Source organism: Haliotis rubra, unplaced genomic scaffold, assembly GCF_003918875.1.
Source record: "Haliotis rubra isolate DU_JTF1 unplaced genomic scaffold, ASM391887v1 Scf79, whole genome shotgun sequence".
Lineage (NCBI taxonomy): Eukaryota > Metazoa > Mollusca > Gastropoda > Lepetellida > Haliotidae > Haliotis > Haliotis rubra.
The window spans coordinates 1,530,812-1,547,347 of record NW_025767512.1 but is presented as its reverse complement, the minus strand read 5'-3'; the positions used below and the strand labels follow the sequence as shown (position 1 = coordinate 1,547,347).

The window sequence follows — 16,536 nt, the reverse complement described above, 5'->3', positions numbered from 1 at the left end:
GAAGATCTGGAGGCCACCATGACACAGGGTCAGGTTGTATAGCATTAACTCCGGCCATACACTTCTTCATTATAATCTAAAGCTTAGCAAGGTAACATGCACCTTATGGATCCAATTGAAATAACCTTTTCGCATAAAATACCCTGGCTATTTCTACATATGCCTTTAGATTTTAAACCGTTTTAGACTTTTGTTTGTTGTAATTAACCCCTTGAAATTTATTGTATGTGCTAGTCCTTGTGATATACCTAAAGGGAAACGTTGACACACAACACACAAGCAACACTTAGAATTAGTGTTAAACTTTTGCTGCCACGAATGAAATGTTATTACACGGAAGGACAATTGTTTCAACGGGCCATAAGAACAACGCACCTGGCATATGCAAATGAGCCACAAAACAAGAGGGGTGACAAGCAACTGCACACGGTCAGTAGCGAGTGTGCTGATCAGGCCTGGTACTTCGCCTCATTTAGGCCACTAAACATCGACGAAAGCCCTGGGTAATCATTCCATATCCGAGGAAGGATTAGGCGGAGGTCCTGCAACGTTGTTAAAGGATTCGGATGACGTCGTAAACGTCTCTCCATTTCATAACAGACGTGTTCAGTGGGTGTTGGATCAAGGTATCCCATTAAAATTGTTCTGAATAAGAAACTGTTGTACAACTTGTGGTCTGGCGTTTTCATGTTGAAACGTCACTCCAGGGTGTTCTGTTCCAAAAACGGTAAAGCATCTTAGGTTGTGTCAACCAACGACAAGTGGATCCTGACATAGCCAAGGGACGGTACTCTGTGATGCAAATGGTAGAGCCTTATTTGCACCATCCCTCGCCTCTCCCTCCTAAAAACCTCAAAAATCACCGATTTTACCTCGCTTTTACGCCAACGATAACAAAAATTAAGAACGCTTTCGGAGTTTGACAGCTGACGTTAATATCGCCGCTATTAGGCGCATAAGAGCGACACGCTCAAGGCCGCGGACCCAGTTTTGATTGTGCCTGAAAGAACGTCGTCACGTTTCTATTCCGGCGATACTTGAAGTCAAACCTAATAAATCAATTTCCATGAGACATTTGAGACACTTTTAGATGCTGACGATCGATATTTCCTTCCTGTAAACAGAGAATATTTCTAATTATATGAAACCTGCAAAATAGATCATATATAAGGCCTATCGATAAAAATAACGGTTAATAAAATCAAACACATTGGGACGGACTATTTCAACTCTGTGTTGTCGCTGGCATTTCCTATTATTAGCAATGTAATAATAACCATACGTTAATTTCCAGTAAAAACATTGATTTTAGATTTTGTATCATTTTTTCATTTCTCAAAACACTGAGACTCATTTAGGAAATAAATTAACTGTGTTTTGAAATTTAAAATTCACTGTAGATTAGGTAGCTCTTTTTAAAGTTTGAAAACGTGTTCTATAGTTGCATGTGTGTTAATAATTGATAAAGGGAAAACAAACATTTCCGTTATCAAAACTCAGTGATGATGTATACAGCTACCAAAAGGACATTACTTGACAACTGTACTTGCAATTTTTGGCTTTAGTGTTAGCAATATTCTTTTATCGCGCTTTTGGGCGGTGGGGTAGCCTAGTGGTTAAAGCGTTGGCTCGTCACGCCGAAGACCCGGGTTCGAATCCCCACATGGGTACAATGTGTGAAGCCCATTTCTGGTGTCCCCCGCCGTGATGTTGCTGGAATATTGCTAAAAGCGGCGTAAAAGCAAACTCAGTCAGTCAGTCAATCGCGCTTTGGCTTGTTTTCACTTTATAGGTACCAGGGCACATGCAGCTATCTTCGTTAATTAATCATCGTGATATTTCGTGGTTCGTTTTAAGTGGCAAGGGCTATACTGTGTGGTTTAGTTGATCGTACCTGTTCTGAAATAGATTTCATTATGTTTGATATCATCACTTAGAAGTACAGCTATATAACACTGAATGTTTTAATCTCAAGCTCAGTTCTATAGCACTGAACAGTTTTATTGCAAACCCAGTTATATATGAATTAACAGCTTGACCACAAGCCCACTTATACATGTATAACAGTGTTTGGTTTTATCACAACCTCAGCTGTGACACACTAAATAACTTTATCGTAAGCTCAGTTATATTACATAATCGTTTTATCATCTCAGTTCTATAACACAGACAATTTTAATCAGAAGCTAACTTATATGGTGTTATCGCAAGCTCTGTTATATACACCTGTGCATTAATTAAGCACCACCCTATTTTGAAAATAAGATGTGATGCTACAGAAAAGTTAGGGTATGGCCATCAATTTAATCAACCTGTAGTTAAAGAAGCTTTATCACTGACAGTCTTACGAATACCATAACCTTTTCTATTTTTTATGAAAGAATGTTGATGAAAATGTGATGGGAATGAACTTTTACCCAAAATAACTATTCCCCTCCTGCTCAAACTACACAATTAAATTAAGTTTTGACTAAAAATAACAATTCTGTTATATACCAAGATGACATTTACACATCAAGTAAGCTTTAATTATGCATAATCAGGAAGAACCCGAATGTCAAAGATTCAGACCTTTTTCCAACAATTCAGATTGCTAATTGACAAAAACTGAGAAAAGGCCACATTAATAAGATTTTGGAATAATTTTATTTTAAGATTTTGAGTTTATTGTAATGAATAAACACTTCTCCTTGCCGGATACTGATAATTACAGTTTTTTGATTGTAAAGCAACTTTTGCTGCATTTTAAATTTTTTCCTTTTTTTTATTTTGACTGTAACTTTTCTTCAATCTTAGTTTACAAACTTTCATCCATTCACAATAAATAACGAATTTATAGGCCACACAACAATCATTTATTACTTTCAATTTTCAAAATAAGGTAACTTGTTTTAGGACAGAAAAACACCTGTTTTAAATATAGGCAATTGTCCTAATTAAAGTACATTGTAATTTCAATGATGTTTTCGTTTTTGAAATGTTAAATGCTTGCTCTATCAAATTATAAAGGTTATTTTTTTAAAAGAGTTTAGAATATCATTTCAGACAAAATTAATTGGTAAAAATACAGGGTGGTGCATATTTTATGCACAGATGTATATAATACTGGTTTTATCAGAAATTGAGTTATATGAGAGCAGATGGTATAGTCACAAGGTCCGTTATATAATACTGGTTTCATCAGAAATTGAGTTATATAAGAACAAATGACATCATCACAAGCTTATTTATGTAACACTTGTTTTATCAGAAATTGAGTTATGTAAGAACAAATGGTATAATCACAATGTCAGTTATATAATACTGGTTTCATCAGAAAAAATGGTATAATCACAAGGTCAGTTATATATAATACTGGTTTTATCAGAAATAGAGTTAGATAATAACAAATGTATAATCACAAGGTCAGATCTATAACACTGGTTTTATCAAAAATTGAGTTAGATAATAACAAATGTATAATCACAAGGTCAGATATTTAACACTGGTTTTATCAGAAATTGAATTATATGATAACAAATGGTATCATCACAAGGTTAGATATATAGAAAGGTTTTATCATGCTCAATTATATAACACTAAATATATTTTTCTCAGTTATATTACACCGGGTAGTTTTATCAGCTCCGTTATCGAACACTGGTAGATTTTATCAAAAGCTCTGTTATTGAGCGGTATTATCACAAGCTCTTTTACGTCGAATGGTGCTCATTACAAACCCGTTAAATTATTTCGAGTAGCTTCACTACAAGGGGCAGGAGAGGGATGCACGTACAACGGTTATTATATGAAGTTGAGTACTTGTCACATGGTGTTATGATGTCTGAAACAGGTGCTATTTTCACAATCAGCATTATCATCAGGCTTCAGGTATGGTGTCAACTGAAGGGTTATCCTACCAACTGTAATTCGCTTTACTCCTTTGATCTGTCGTTTGATTTAAAGGAAACAGAAGTTAGTTGTCTTTCAAATGTTTGAAGATTTTTCCAAAGTTATACCGTGTCATCTTAATGTAGGAGAAAAGCCATAAGCTGTGAACGTTTGACGTTTGACGTTCAACGTTTGACGTTTGACGTCTCCTTACACGCGTATGGAGTTGACAAACCTAGAATCATAGTCCAGGAGAATCTGTGATGGGAATCCATGACCACCGGATTATGGTGCGCTAAAGGGCAGCAACTCTTTACGGCGAATTTCGGCACTCGTCCATGCAAAAGCGTGCCTTTCCCGATTGCTTTGATAAGTAATAGATTTTGAATATTTCCTATATAAATCCTGTCTTATATACGTTGACGTGTTTGAGTCGCCGCTTCTAACTTTGTGACTGTCTGGTTTAACTCACTCGTCATTATATTATTCAGTTAACTTGGTTGTGACGACTAACTTGGTTGTGGCTATTAACGGGATCGGGGTCAGGTTCACTGACTTGGTTGTGGCTATTAACGGGATCGGGTTGTCAGGTTCACTGACTTGTTTGTGGCTATTAACGGGATCGGGTTGTCAGGTTCACTGACTTGGTTGTGGCCATTAACGGGTTGTCAGGTTCACGGGCATATTTATGCAATGACTGGAGTTTCTATTTACAGACCGCCGCCATACAGGAAGACGTTTTGCTGAAGAAATAAAACATCTGTGAAACGGGGCCTCTCCTCATGTGGTCATTGCCATCTCTGGTGTCCCCGGCCGTTATATTGCTGGAATATTGCTTAAGGCGGATAAAACTGAAATCACCCATTAAGCGTAATCAAGGTACTGATCACTAACGGGGTTACAGTGGTGTTACATGTTACATATTATGTAACCGCTATCAAACACGTTATATATATCACCCAACCTCCTGTTCATATTGGGGCGGTGGTGTAGCCTAGTGGTTAAAGCGTTCGCTCATCACGCCGAAGACCCGGGTTCGATTCCCCACATGGGTACAATGTGTGAAGCCCATTTCTGGTGTCCCCCGCCTTGATATTGCTTGAATATTGCTAAAAGCGGCGTAAAAGCATACTCAAGCACCCACTCCGGGTCATATTTTCCTCATCCCGAGTTTAAATCGTTTTCATGGCCGCGAAGGAATGGGAATTGCCTGCGTGTTTGCACCATGTCACGCAGGGCAAGCAATCAATTATGTGCCTTGGGTAATTAAATAAATACAGTTCGGTATATACCGCGTCTCGGTTAAGTTCAGTCCCATAACATCTCGACCAGCATAGGCAGGAATCAATATCATAACTGGATTCCCTAGTTTCGCTCATTCACGTGACTATCACATTTCACAACACATCTGCATCTCGGTTCAGTTCAACTCAATAAACACGAGAAGATGCGGTTAGAATTGGTCTCCAGAAACCCATGCTTGTCGTAAGAGGCGACTAACGGGATCGGGCGATCTGGCTCGTTGACTTGGTTGACACATGTCATCGTACCCCAGTTGTGTAGATGGATGCTCATGTTGTTGATCACTGAATTGTCTGGTCCAGCCGCCATATAGCTGGAGTATTGATGAGTGTGGCGTTAAACAACAAGCGACCAACCAAATCAACCTCATAATATATCGAGACCAGCACAGATAGGGATCATTGTCATAACTGGATCCACTAGTTTCACTCGTTCACGTGACTATCATATTTCACAGCGAAGCCTTGCAGCAATCATGGCCGTTCAGTTCATGTTTTCGAAATCGAAGCGTCATAAACAACTCCTTCCAGCGTACATCGTCCTCGAGTCGTTGAGGAGCGTAGGTGGATTATGTCTGACTTGTGTCACGAGCGGAAATTAACTCAGCATCATCACAATCGATGCCAATGGCGGACAGAACTGGAAGTATTAGTGAACCAGCTATAGAAAGCTCGAACTAGCAATAATAGTTTGTGTGTACTTAATAAAGTCGTATTACCGGAAGTGATCAGTCTGACCGGAAGTGTCGTAGTCACCCCTCCACCACAATCCGGCGCAATGATGACAAGCATTGTCACCGGCTGATTTACCGGCAGACTTCTCGAAATGTCCGCTTCTATTGTTGCAGAAATTAAAAGCAGTGGAGTGTGTTGATGGGTAAGACAATTTGGGATAAAGGGAACAGAGTTCACTAGACTGTTTTTTTTAGTTAAGTGAACTATTTCATTAATTTCAATGCCTTCAGATATTCACTCACAAAACAATATATAAGATGGATCAAAGAACCAAAGTTCACGAAACAGATTTTTTCAGTTTAGTGGTGCTGTCAATTGGATAATTCCACCTGTTATGTGTTTTTTTTCCACCTGTTATGTGTAGTTTTGTAACGCACAATGTGATTGATATAATATCAATTCCGTACCAGACTACCAAACTATTCTAGCGGGAGAGCCTCGTTTTGAGATTTCCACGATTTCCAGGTTTCCGTTTGTCAGAGCTCGATGTACGACAGAGCACGCTGCACGACGTGTTTGCAAGGATTAGAAGGAGCGTAGTGTTGCATTATACAAGTCCTTAGATCTATCAAATAATACTGATAACTAATTATGTATCCAGTTAAATGAATTGGTCCCAAAATTATGGACTGGTTATTGTACTAAGTTGCGGAATAGGACGGGACCCAGTCAACAGGAAACGAGACTGTTGTGTAATCAATGTTTTGACTTGGGTATCTCATTGAGCTAGCAGTATAAAACCAGCTTAAGTCTGGGCTAGTAAAAGCAGCCACACATACCGTCGCCTGAAAACCAGAGTGTTCTTAGTTCACTTTTGACAAAATTAGAGTTAGTATGCTCATGGTATGTTTTAGAGCATAATCTATTACTCTAGCAACTTTTTACAGTGCTATCTAGCTTTGAAAGTGTTTTTTCAAACACACACTGTTCTATCTCCGTGAAAAATCACATGTTGTTAATTTTCGAGTGTTCTAACTTGTCAATTGACCAATGAGCAAGCACAATTTGATCACGTGACATTGAGATTTACCAATTTTGAAGTGATTGTCATCATGGAAATGGAACATTTTAACTCTGTTCTTATTTCTGCTTTATTTAATTAAATATAGTCCTTATGAAAGTAAAACAGGTTTAAACGACAACAATACAACCTGGGAAAAATGAAATAACAATCAAATATCGTTATTATAATAATAAAGCTGAGTTTTAGCTGTGTTTTTTGACACTTAGAACACTTTGGTTTTGAGAAAAATCACGATTTTCTTAGGTCAAGAGTTCTATCTCCAATCAATTTTCGTGAGTTTCTTATTTATTTCAATAGTTTGAGCATATAATTTGATATTTTCTGATACTGTTTAACATGTGCAAAATTTGAAAGAATTCGAGTGAAAAGTTTAGAAGATATTGTTGTCCTAAACTTCAAGATGGAATTTCTCGAAAATAGGTTTTTGTGACTTAGTTCACTCTGGTTTTCAGGCGACGATACGCACGCATGCACGTCGTCATATGAGCGGAATATTCTTAAGTACGACGTTAAACCCCATTCCATCTCACCTCATAAACTTGGAAACTAAGATGGTCCTCTTGATTCCAGTATTGATATAATGTATGTTGGTTCCTAGAGAGGGCCAATTGTTGCGGGTCGGGCTCCTTTGTTTCTTGGTATGTTAGAACGTGAATGATGCGGCCTTCGGGCCTCTGTCCCATATTTACCAGACCCTCCTTGATATGACTGGAGGCTGACACCATGGCCTAGAGGATAGTGCCTGTGAGCGGAAGATCGATGCTTGAAAATTGGTTCGCTCCCCGACGGCGGCGTACCAAAATACGTTTAAAGATGGTAATTGTTGTTACCCTGCCTGGCGCTCCGCATTACAAAGCATGAGTGAGGGAGGGAGGGATTGAGGAAGTGAGTGGTTGAGGGAGGAAGTTTTAATTTTTTCGCCGCTTTTAGCAATATTCCAGCAATATCACGGCGGGAAGACACCAGAAATGGGCTTTACACATTGTACCAATGTGGGGAATCAAACCGGGTCTTTAGCGTGACGAGCGAACGCTTTAACCTCTTTGCTACTCCACGCTCCTAGTGAGTGAGTGAGTGAGTGTGTGGCTTTGAGCTTCAGAAATGGGTTTTGGTTGTACCAGAACAGGGCATCTTAATAAGATCGTTAACTAATTGTGAAGAGTGGGGGCCCATGCAGTTACATTTCCCTTGGGGCGATATGCGACCAGGCATTGTCTGCTTGGTGCATGCCATCCTAGTCAAACAGGGGTCGTTTTGGGGTGAATTGTGAACATGGGATCATGTTCCCAAATGTTCGCGAGTTGGACGTCAGCTTGGCGATGTTTGTGATTCCATGTAAAATGCCACTGAGGAATTCCCAGATTAGCACTGGTCCTTTCTCCTTGGAAGTGGTATAAGATTTCGACCTGAGAATATCGCAAAGTCCATCGAACAACGTTCTTGTTTTATATATGTCATCGTATCCCAACTGCGTAGATCGATGCTCTTATGCAGATCACTGGATTGTCTGGTCCAGGCGCGAATATTTACAGACCGCAGCCATATAGTTGGAATAGTGCTGAGTGCGGCGTTAAACAACAAACCAACCAACCATAGCAGGTGAAAGTTTGAACCAGATATGATTAAGAGAACAAGGAAAGTCGAATCGGGTTAACTATTCATAGCACGTAATTTACATGTTCAAGGGAAAGTTCCACTTGGCAAGTGTTATCACCTTGCCGTCTCCGTCAACACGTCAACGTAATGGGCCTGGGCGTTGTATATTTACGTCATCGCCGTTGATTTAGTCCAGCAGGCTAGATCTAAAATACTTTTGTGAAATTTGAGCCAATTTCTAACCATATTTAATTCGCCTTTGAACTCTCCCATATTAATCTCCTTAAAGAGCTGATAGTAAATTCTTTGAAACACAGAGCTGACACTGGGTGGGTAGAGTTCCTGGTCTGTGGCCCTATGTCATGGTGACCTGTGATGCGGGTTAAACTGGCACCCCTGTGTATCCACTATGCGCAATGATTGTCGTAAGGGGAGATTTGTTTGTTTGTTAACGACGCACTTAGATTTTGTCATCTATATGGCGGCGGTATGTAAATAATCGAGTGCACAATGGTTGTCGTGAGGTTATGTTTGTTTGTTTGTTGTAAACGCCGCACTCAGCAATATTCCAGCTATATGTCGGCGGTCTGTAAATAATCGAGTCTGGACCAGACAATCCAGTGATCAACAGCATGGTCATTGATCTACGCAACTGGGAACCGATGAAATGTGTCAACCAAGTCAGCGAGCCTGACCACCCGATCCCGTTGGTCGCCTCTTACGACAAGCATGGGTTAATGAAGATCAATTCTAACCCGGATCTTCACGGGTTTCACCTGCTTGAATGTCGTTCTGGATACTTTTACAGACTTTTCCCTGATCCATAGGATCTGTAATCATTACACAAAATAAAAGGAGGCTATCAAATTCATGCCCTAATACTGTTGATGTTTTGGAAGAAAAAATAAAAAATGTTTATGTTGTTAAACATAAAGAGAAAAACGTACAGTGATTATCATATCGTAAATAGTAGGTTTTTTTATAGAGTTTTTACAATTCAGAGACATCTTGAGCTAATTAAACGTCATAACGAAAGTTCAAATTACTTTGAATTCCCAATTAAATAACTATGTGTAACACACAGAGAAATTACAAATTTAAACACGTTTGTCACAATTATAACGCCACCTTTCAACATCAACCATACATATCAACTACGTTATTTGCTAATCACGACATTTAACTTAATTCTTACTCCTTGTTCAAGTGAAAGCACAACGTTTTCTTGTTATTTTATGCCGTAAAGAAGGAGTGCATGTGTAAGAAGGAGTAAACGTTGTGTTTAACAGTTTAGAACAGAAGTTGATATTCCAAAGCCATCTTTGACTCATGTTCACCTCTAAATGCCCTTCAAAGATCTCATGTGTTCGCAATAAACAACACCTCCTCTTTTGACCCCATATTTAGGCGACCGCGTCCCGTGGTGTAGTGGTTAGAGCGTCCGCCCGGAGAGTGGAAGGTCGCGGGTTCGATCCCCGACCTCGTCATACCAAAAGACGTTAAAACATGGTACTTGTTGGTCCCTGCCTGGCGCTCCGCATTATGGGTGCATCAAGGACTGGTCGGCTCGGAGTCAGTATAATGTGTCTGAGTGGGGTATTCATGCTTCACTGCGGCATGGTATCTCAGTGAATTAACACTATAAAACCAGCTTAAGTCTGGGCTAGTACAAGCAGCTGCACATACACATACACACGCATGCACGTCGTCATATGAGCGAAATATTCTCAAGCACGACGTTAACCCCAATTTCACCTCACTTATATTTAGGCTGTTTAAATGAATCGTCTGAAGAAATAAGACTTGTCAGATATGAAACTGTATTGCCCAGCTGCAAAATACTTGGTCCGTTATGACGACAATTTATTGATTCCGGGCCACCGTTTCAGCCCATGTTCCCTAGACCGGAAGCCACTAAATAGCCAATCACGTTCTTCCTCATCTTTTGACCCAATATTTAGGTAGTTTTCATAAATTGCCCGAAGTAAAAAGACCAGTGTTAGTTTTGGAATTTTACTTCTCAGTTGCAAAATTCTGGGTCCGTTACAACCACAATTTAATTAAGCTTTTTAAAAAGAAGATGGACTACCCTTTTACCCCACGCGTTTCCCAGGCCGGCAGCCCTGAGTGACGAATCACATTCTTCCTTATTGATAACATTGGAAGTCTGGTCAGACCGCTACATTTTATTCATATCAGGAAGTTCATGTTCTCTTGCAGCCTTTACTGGAAACTAGGGTAATGCCAGCGCAGACGTGACTAGCCCGTGATATACAGACGCTTAATGTTAAGATCAAAATTTATCAACTGCACTCACAAAAAAACAACCTATCAGAAAAACCTGTAAAACCTTGCGTACGCCGATACGTTGTGATTTAACATGAAAGCTTCCGAAAGTGGTTGAATTATTATATACAAGAGTTCTTGTCATCCATCACTCGCTAATTCACATGAAAGGGAACTGGCTGAATTTGCACAAACAAACCACTCACGTTCACCGACCCAAAATGTCCGCCCTGTCGTGTTCGTTTCATCTCGTATGTCATTCATGCTGTGACTGTCAGACGCGCCGGGCTATCAGCAACAAACACGCCTTATTCTGTATGACGCTTACCGTATGTTCATATCTGCTCAGATTGAAGCCCTTCTGGGAGGTCTATTCCAAGTAACAGGTGGACTGATCAATTTTAAGTGTACGCAGACATGAATTGCTTAAATTTAGTTAACGCTTTTGACAACTTCTATATTACTACAGATATCTGTAACTGCGTAGTTTTAATATGGTTCTAACACTGTTAGCAAGCAATCCAATTGTGAATGTTACCCTTTACCGACGATAAGCGTTGACGTTATCATATGTGTGTGGGTTTTTTGAGATTACATGTGCTTGAATATCTGACGCCCGGAAATTATTTTTCGAACTTTCCTGCGTTTTTTCCAATTTAGAATATAATATCCTTGTCAAGATAAATATTTGATACGCATTGAAAAGTTGAGAAGATTCCCGAACTTCAAAAGTAATTTAACCTAATTTATAAGCCAATTATATCCAAAGAATATGTATCGAGTCCCTTAAGACATTCTTGTAAATAATTTTGTTTTTCTACGACAGAATTTTGAATAACATTACAATAACACAGAAACTTTACATCTTAATCAAATGTCAGGAAAATTCCTTGAAAAGATCATTCTGTTGCGAATAAAACTATCTATATTTTGGCAAAGAATATTTACATATAGATTTAATTTATACAGAGTTAAAGAGATATGAACAGCAAATAAAATTGTATGTTATAAAGAACAGACACTGATAGAGATTCAACGTGTTGCTATAGTAACCAATGTGAAAACCCATTTCATTTCTGTGTTAATGTTAAATGTATGCTCTTCAACGCTATGAGTTTTGAACAAATTAGTATTATATGACAATGACGATCTCTCAGAAAGATGTGTATGTCACGTTGTTATTGTTATACAATCATAAACAGATATGCTTCTCTTTTCCTGTTTTCTCTGCACACTGCACAAATTGTAATTTGATTAATTCCCTTGGAGAAGATGTTCTAAGCTGGACAACTCACCACTTTTGAGAATAACTTATGCAACGATGGGGGGAAGGGGTGGTTCCGAACCCCCTGGACCACACGCACGCACGCACGCACGCACGCACACACACACACACACACACACACACACACACACACACTGGATCCGCCAATGTCCTAACACCTTATATCCATGCTCACATGATTTGACACTAGTGTCTATTCTTCATCCGGGTATTCTTGCAGGAAGTCACGTGACCTTGTTTGCGTTTGACATCATGGCAGAGCAAGTCATGCATTCAAACAAAACAGGTTCACGTTGCCTTTAGTATGAAACCAGGTACGCCAATACAGGAGACATCGGCTTGACAATGCCATGCTTCTATCATTTGACTGTAGGGCCTGTAAGTCTTCTACCGCTACTTCCGGTAGTAAGCTGGTTCCCGGCTCCCTTTGAGCGCACCAGCTTGCGAGACGAGACGGAACCCAGCTTACTTCCGGTACCAGATTTCCAGTGACAAGCGTATATTCAAGAACCAGTTCTGGTTCCAAATTGCGCCACCGCGAAATATGACTTTACTAGACCGGACCAAGTGTGCGTTGCTTGTCACCTGTCTCTGCGAAGTGCTGTGACCTACTTTACGGGCCCTATACAGGGGTGGAAATAACTATAAAATTGCTAGTGTACTCTGGTACAGTGGCACATGTAAAATCACTTGCCCTGATAATTTTGCACTATACCGGCCATTTTCTCGTTGATTTTTTAAATAAACAACATAATTAACATTGGAATATCAACTGGACACCGGTAAAGTGTGATATACAAATTTGCTTGCCCGACAGAAAAAAACACTGGACACGGGCGTCGGGCAATGGGTTATTTCCACCCCTGCCTATACCATAGTCTCCGTACCCGTGAAGATCAATTTTAGATTTGGTCTTCAGCAACCTTCAGTGACTTGGTAGACATATCGTATCCCAACTGCGTAGATCGATGATCATGCTGTTGATCACTGGATTGTCTGTTCCAGACTCGATTATTTACAGACCACCACCTTATAGCAGGAAAAATGCTGAGTGCCGCGTTAAGCAAACGAACAAACAAATAAATTGTGCTTGAGACAGTATTGTCTTTCAATCAGCTTTTCAAGCCATACAATTGACAAATCTCACAAATGAGAAGTCAGCCATTTTATATTAAATCAAAACACCATATTTGTCAGGAAAGTATTCAGTACGTCCGGTAACATGATATATTTTTATGTCATAGAATATTTAGGTATATATCGTATGCCCTTGTGGGAAAGGGAATGGGGGTCGCGTTCTTTTTTCTCGGATTTTTTTTTGGGGAACAGTATTTTTAGAATCAATATATTGCTGAAGAAACTGCATTTTGTGGTGATGTGTTTCGTTTTCACAGGGTGTGAATTGTACAAGTGCTGGTAATGAATGCAGTGACGCCAAGGTGAAGGCCATCACGTGTACTTCCGGTTCGATTACGTGTTCCAAAATGGCTAGTCAGCGCATGCCCTTCCAAAGGTATAACTGAATGGATAATGTCAGAGTTAAGTTTCATAGTTAACTTTTACTGTATATTGACGTGTGGTATAATTAACGTCTTCAGAACTGACAAACATGTATATATGCTGCGCGCACCTTTCGAAAAACCACTATAGGCTCTTGGGCGCTTTAGTAGATAAATGGATTGACACTGGTAGGCACGAATGTGGTAAAATTAGATCTGAAAATATTTCTGGCGTAGACTGACTAAATTTAAAGACGCAAGTGGACAAGTTTCATTGACATGTTCCATTTAATAAGTAGTTGTAAGCGTTGGACGCAGCCGCAAGTCTTGTAGTGTTGTTAATGGACAGTTGAGGCGGATCACAGACATACAAGTAGCCTCTACAGACATGACTATTAACCCATGTCTGATACTGCAATAACGCTGTCGGGAGCTTATTGGGGGACGGGGAGGGGAGGGTGAATTACTGGATGGACTTCGGACTATTTATATGTGTGATCGCTCGTGGTTGGCGTTGGCGATGATTTGTGATGATTGGGTGTTTGAAGATTGTATGATGTGACTCGGGGTTCGTTTATTATTGTATCGTGATAGAGGGACCGATCATTTCACATTGGGTGAATGCAGTGTATGTGGTGAGATTCACGAACCGATCATTTAACATTGGGTGAATGTAGTGTATGTGGTGAGATTCAAGGACAGATAATTTATTAGTGTGTGAATGTAGTGTGTGTGGTGAGATTCAGGGACAGATAATTTATTAGTGTGTGAATGTAGTGTGTGTGGTGAGATTGAGGGACCGAGCATTTAACATTTGGTGAATGTAGTGTGTTTAGTGATATTCAGGGACCGATCTTTTAACATTGGATCTATGTACTATTCGCAGTGAATTCGGGATCTGATGATTTATCGAAATATGTCCCTTTTGTGAGTTATTGAAAATGGTTGAGCAATATTCCTACGATATCCCCACAGTGGGACTCACTCACTCACCCACTCACCCACCTACACAGCCACACAACCACCCACCCACCTATCCATCCATCCATCCACCCACCTCTCCATCCATCCATCCATCCACCCACCTATCCATCCATCCATCACCTATCCATCCATCCATCCATCCATCCATCCATCCATCCATCCATCCATCCATCCATCCATCCATCCATCCACCCACCTATCCATTCATCCATCCATCCTCCCAGCCACCCACCCACTCACTCATCGATCTGGCAAGCGCAAGTGTTTTACCACTAACCTATTTACCGCCTTACCACTATCCTATTTACCGCCTTACCACTATCCTATTTACCGCCTTACCACTATCCTATTTACCGCCTTACCACTATCCTATTTACCGCCTTTACCGCCTTACCACCATCCTATTTACCGCCTTACCACTATCCTATTTACCGCCTTACCACTATCCTATTTACCGCCTTACCATCTATCCTTACCACTATTACCGCCTTACCACTATCCTATTTACCGCCTTACCACTATCCTATTTACCGCCTTACCACTATCCTATTTACCGCCTTACCACTATCCTATTTACCGCCTTACCACTATCCTATTTACCGCCTTACCACTATCCTATTTACCGCCTTACCACTATCCTATTTACCGTCTTACCACTATCCTATATACCGCCTTACCACTATCCTATTTACCGCCTTACCACTATCCTATTTACCGCCTTACCACTATCCTATTTACCGCCTTACCACTATCCTATTTACCGCCTTACCACTATCCTACCGCCTTACCACTATCCTATTTACCGCCTTACTATCCTACTTACCGCCTTACCACTATCCTATTTACCGCCTTACCACTATCCTATTTACCGCCCAACACAATACACATCCTCGTTCACAAGCACATTATTTTCGAGTGTGTAACTTGAAGCGCTCTTCCACAGAGAGCAAAGGTGATGTAGCTCAACAACCGTCTAGTTCTCTCGCTGTATTGATTCCTCTGCTGCAGTTCCACTGGCGGAGGGTGTCGGATCGTCCCGGGGAACCGTTGTTCCGGATCAGCTGGACATGGTGTACAATATTTGTAACAAGCTTCACCTGATCGGGACCCAACGACGTGTGGTATTTTACCTGTAATTCAAGGTGAGAGGGTCCCTGCTAATATAGCTGTGAGTTGGTTAAGGTGTTTGTTTGGGAATTATATGGAATTACGTACATGTCGACTGAACTTCATGTCTTGCCTGATTACAGGTAAACAAATGTATTTCTCGTTGAGTCTATTAAGGTGTTCTGTTTACCGTTGTCTCAGTTATGCAGATAGCCACAATGGAGTGTGTAAATGGTTGATTTACGACGTCATCTTTATTGTCGTACTGGCTTGTGTTTGCACAACATTACATGCTGGCTTGTGTATACTTGGTGATCGTACTGGTGTGTGTATACTTGGCGATCGTACTGGCATGTGTATACTAGATGTTCGTACTGGCCTGGATCAACAAGGTGTTTGTCTTGGCTTGTGTGACCACGGTATCCGTACTGGCTTGTGTATACTAGGTGTGCGTACTGGCTTGTGTAAAGTAGGTGCATCGTACTGGTTATTGTAAAGTAGTGCCACGTACTGGCTTGTGTAAACTAGGTGCCACATATTGGCTTGTGTAAACTAGGTGTCACGTACTGGCTTGTGTAACCTAGGTGCCACGTACTGGCTTGTGTAAACTAGGTGCCACGTACTTGCTTGTGTAAACTAGGTGCCACGTACTGGCTTGTGTAACCTAGGTGTTCGTACTGGCTTGTGTAAACTAGGTGCCACGTACTGGCTTGTGCAAACTAGGTGCCACATATTGGCTTGTGTAACCTAGGCGTTCGTACTGGCTTGTGTAAACTAGGTGCCACGTACTGGCTTGTGTAAACTAGGTGCCACGTACTGGCTTGCTAATACTTGGTGTAACGTACTGGC

At 40.5% G+C, this 16,536-nt stretch overlaps 1 protein-coding gene across 2 annotated transcripts in view; it reads left to right on the top strand.

The window, feature by feature from the left end:
- The window catches only part of LOC124261165 (octopamine receptor beta-3R-like), a 41,522-nt gene that overhangs the window by 7,782 nt on the left and 17,204 nt on the right, over positions 1–16,536 (top strand). The window contains exon 1 of one of the 2 annotated variants that reach the window (XM_046695497.1): positions 15,588–15,722. The exons of the other annotated variant lie outside the window; for it this stretch is intronic. The gene's annotated coding sequence lies outside the window, so the exon portion shown is untranslated. Of the gene's footprint in view, positions 1–15,587; positions 15,723–16,536 lie in introns of those variants that run through there. 2 annotated transcript variants of the gene reach the window in all.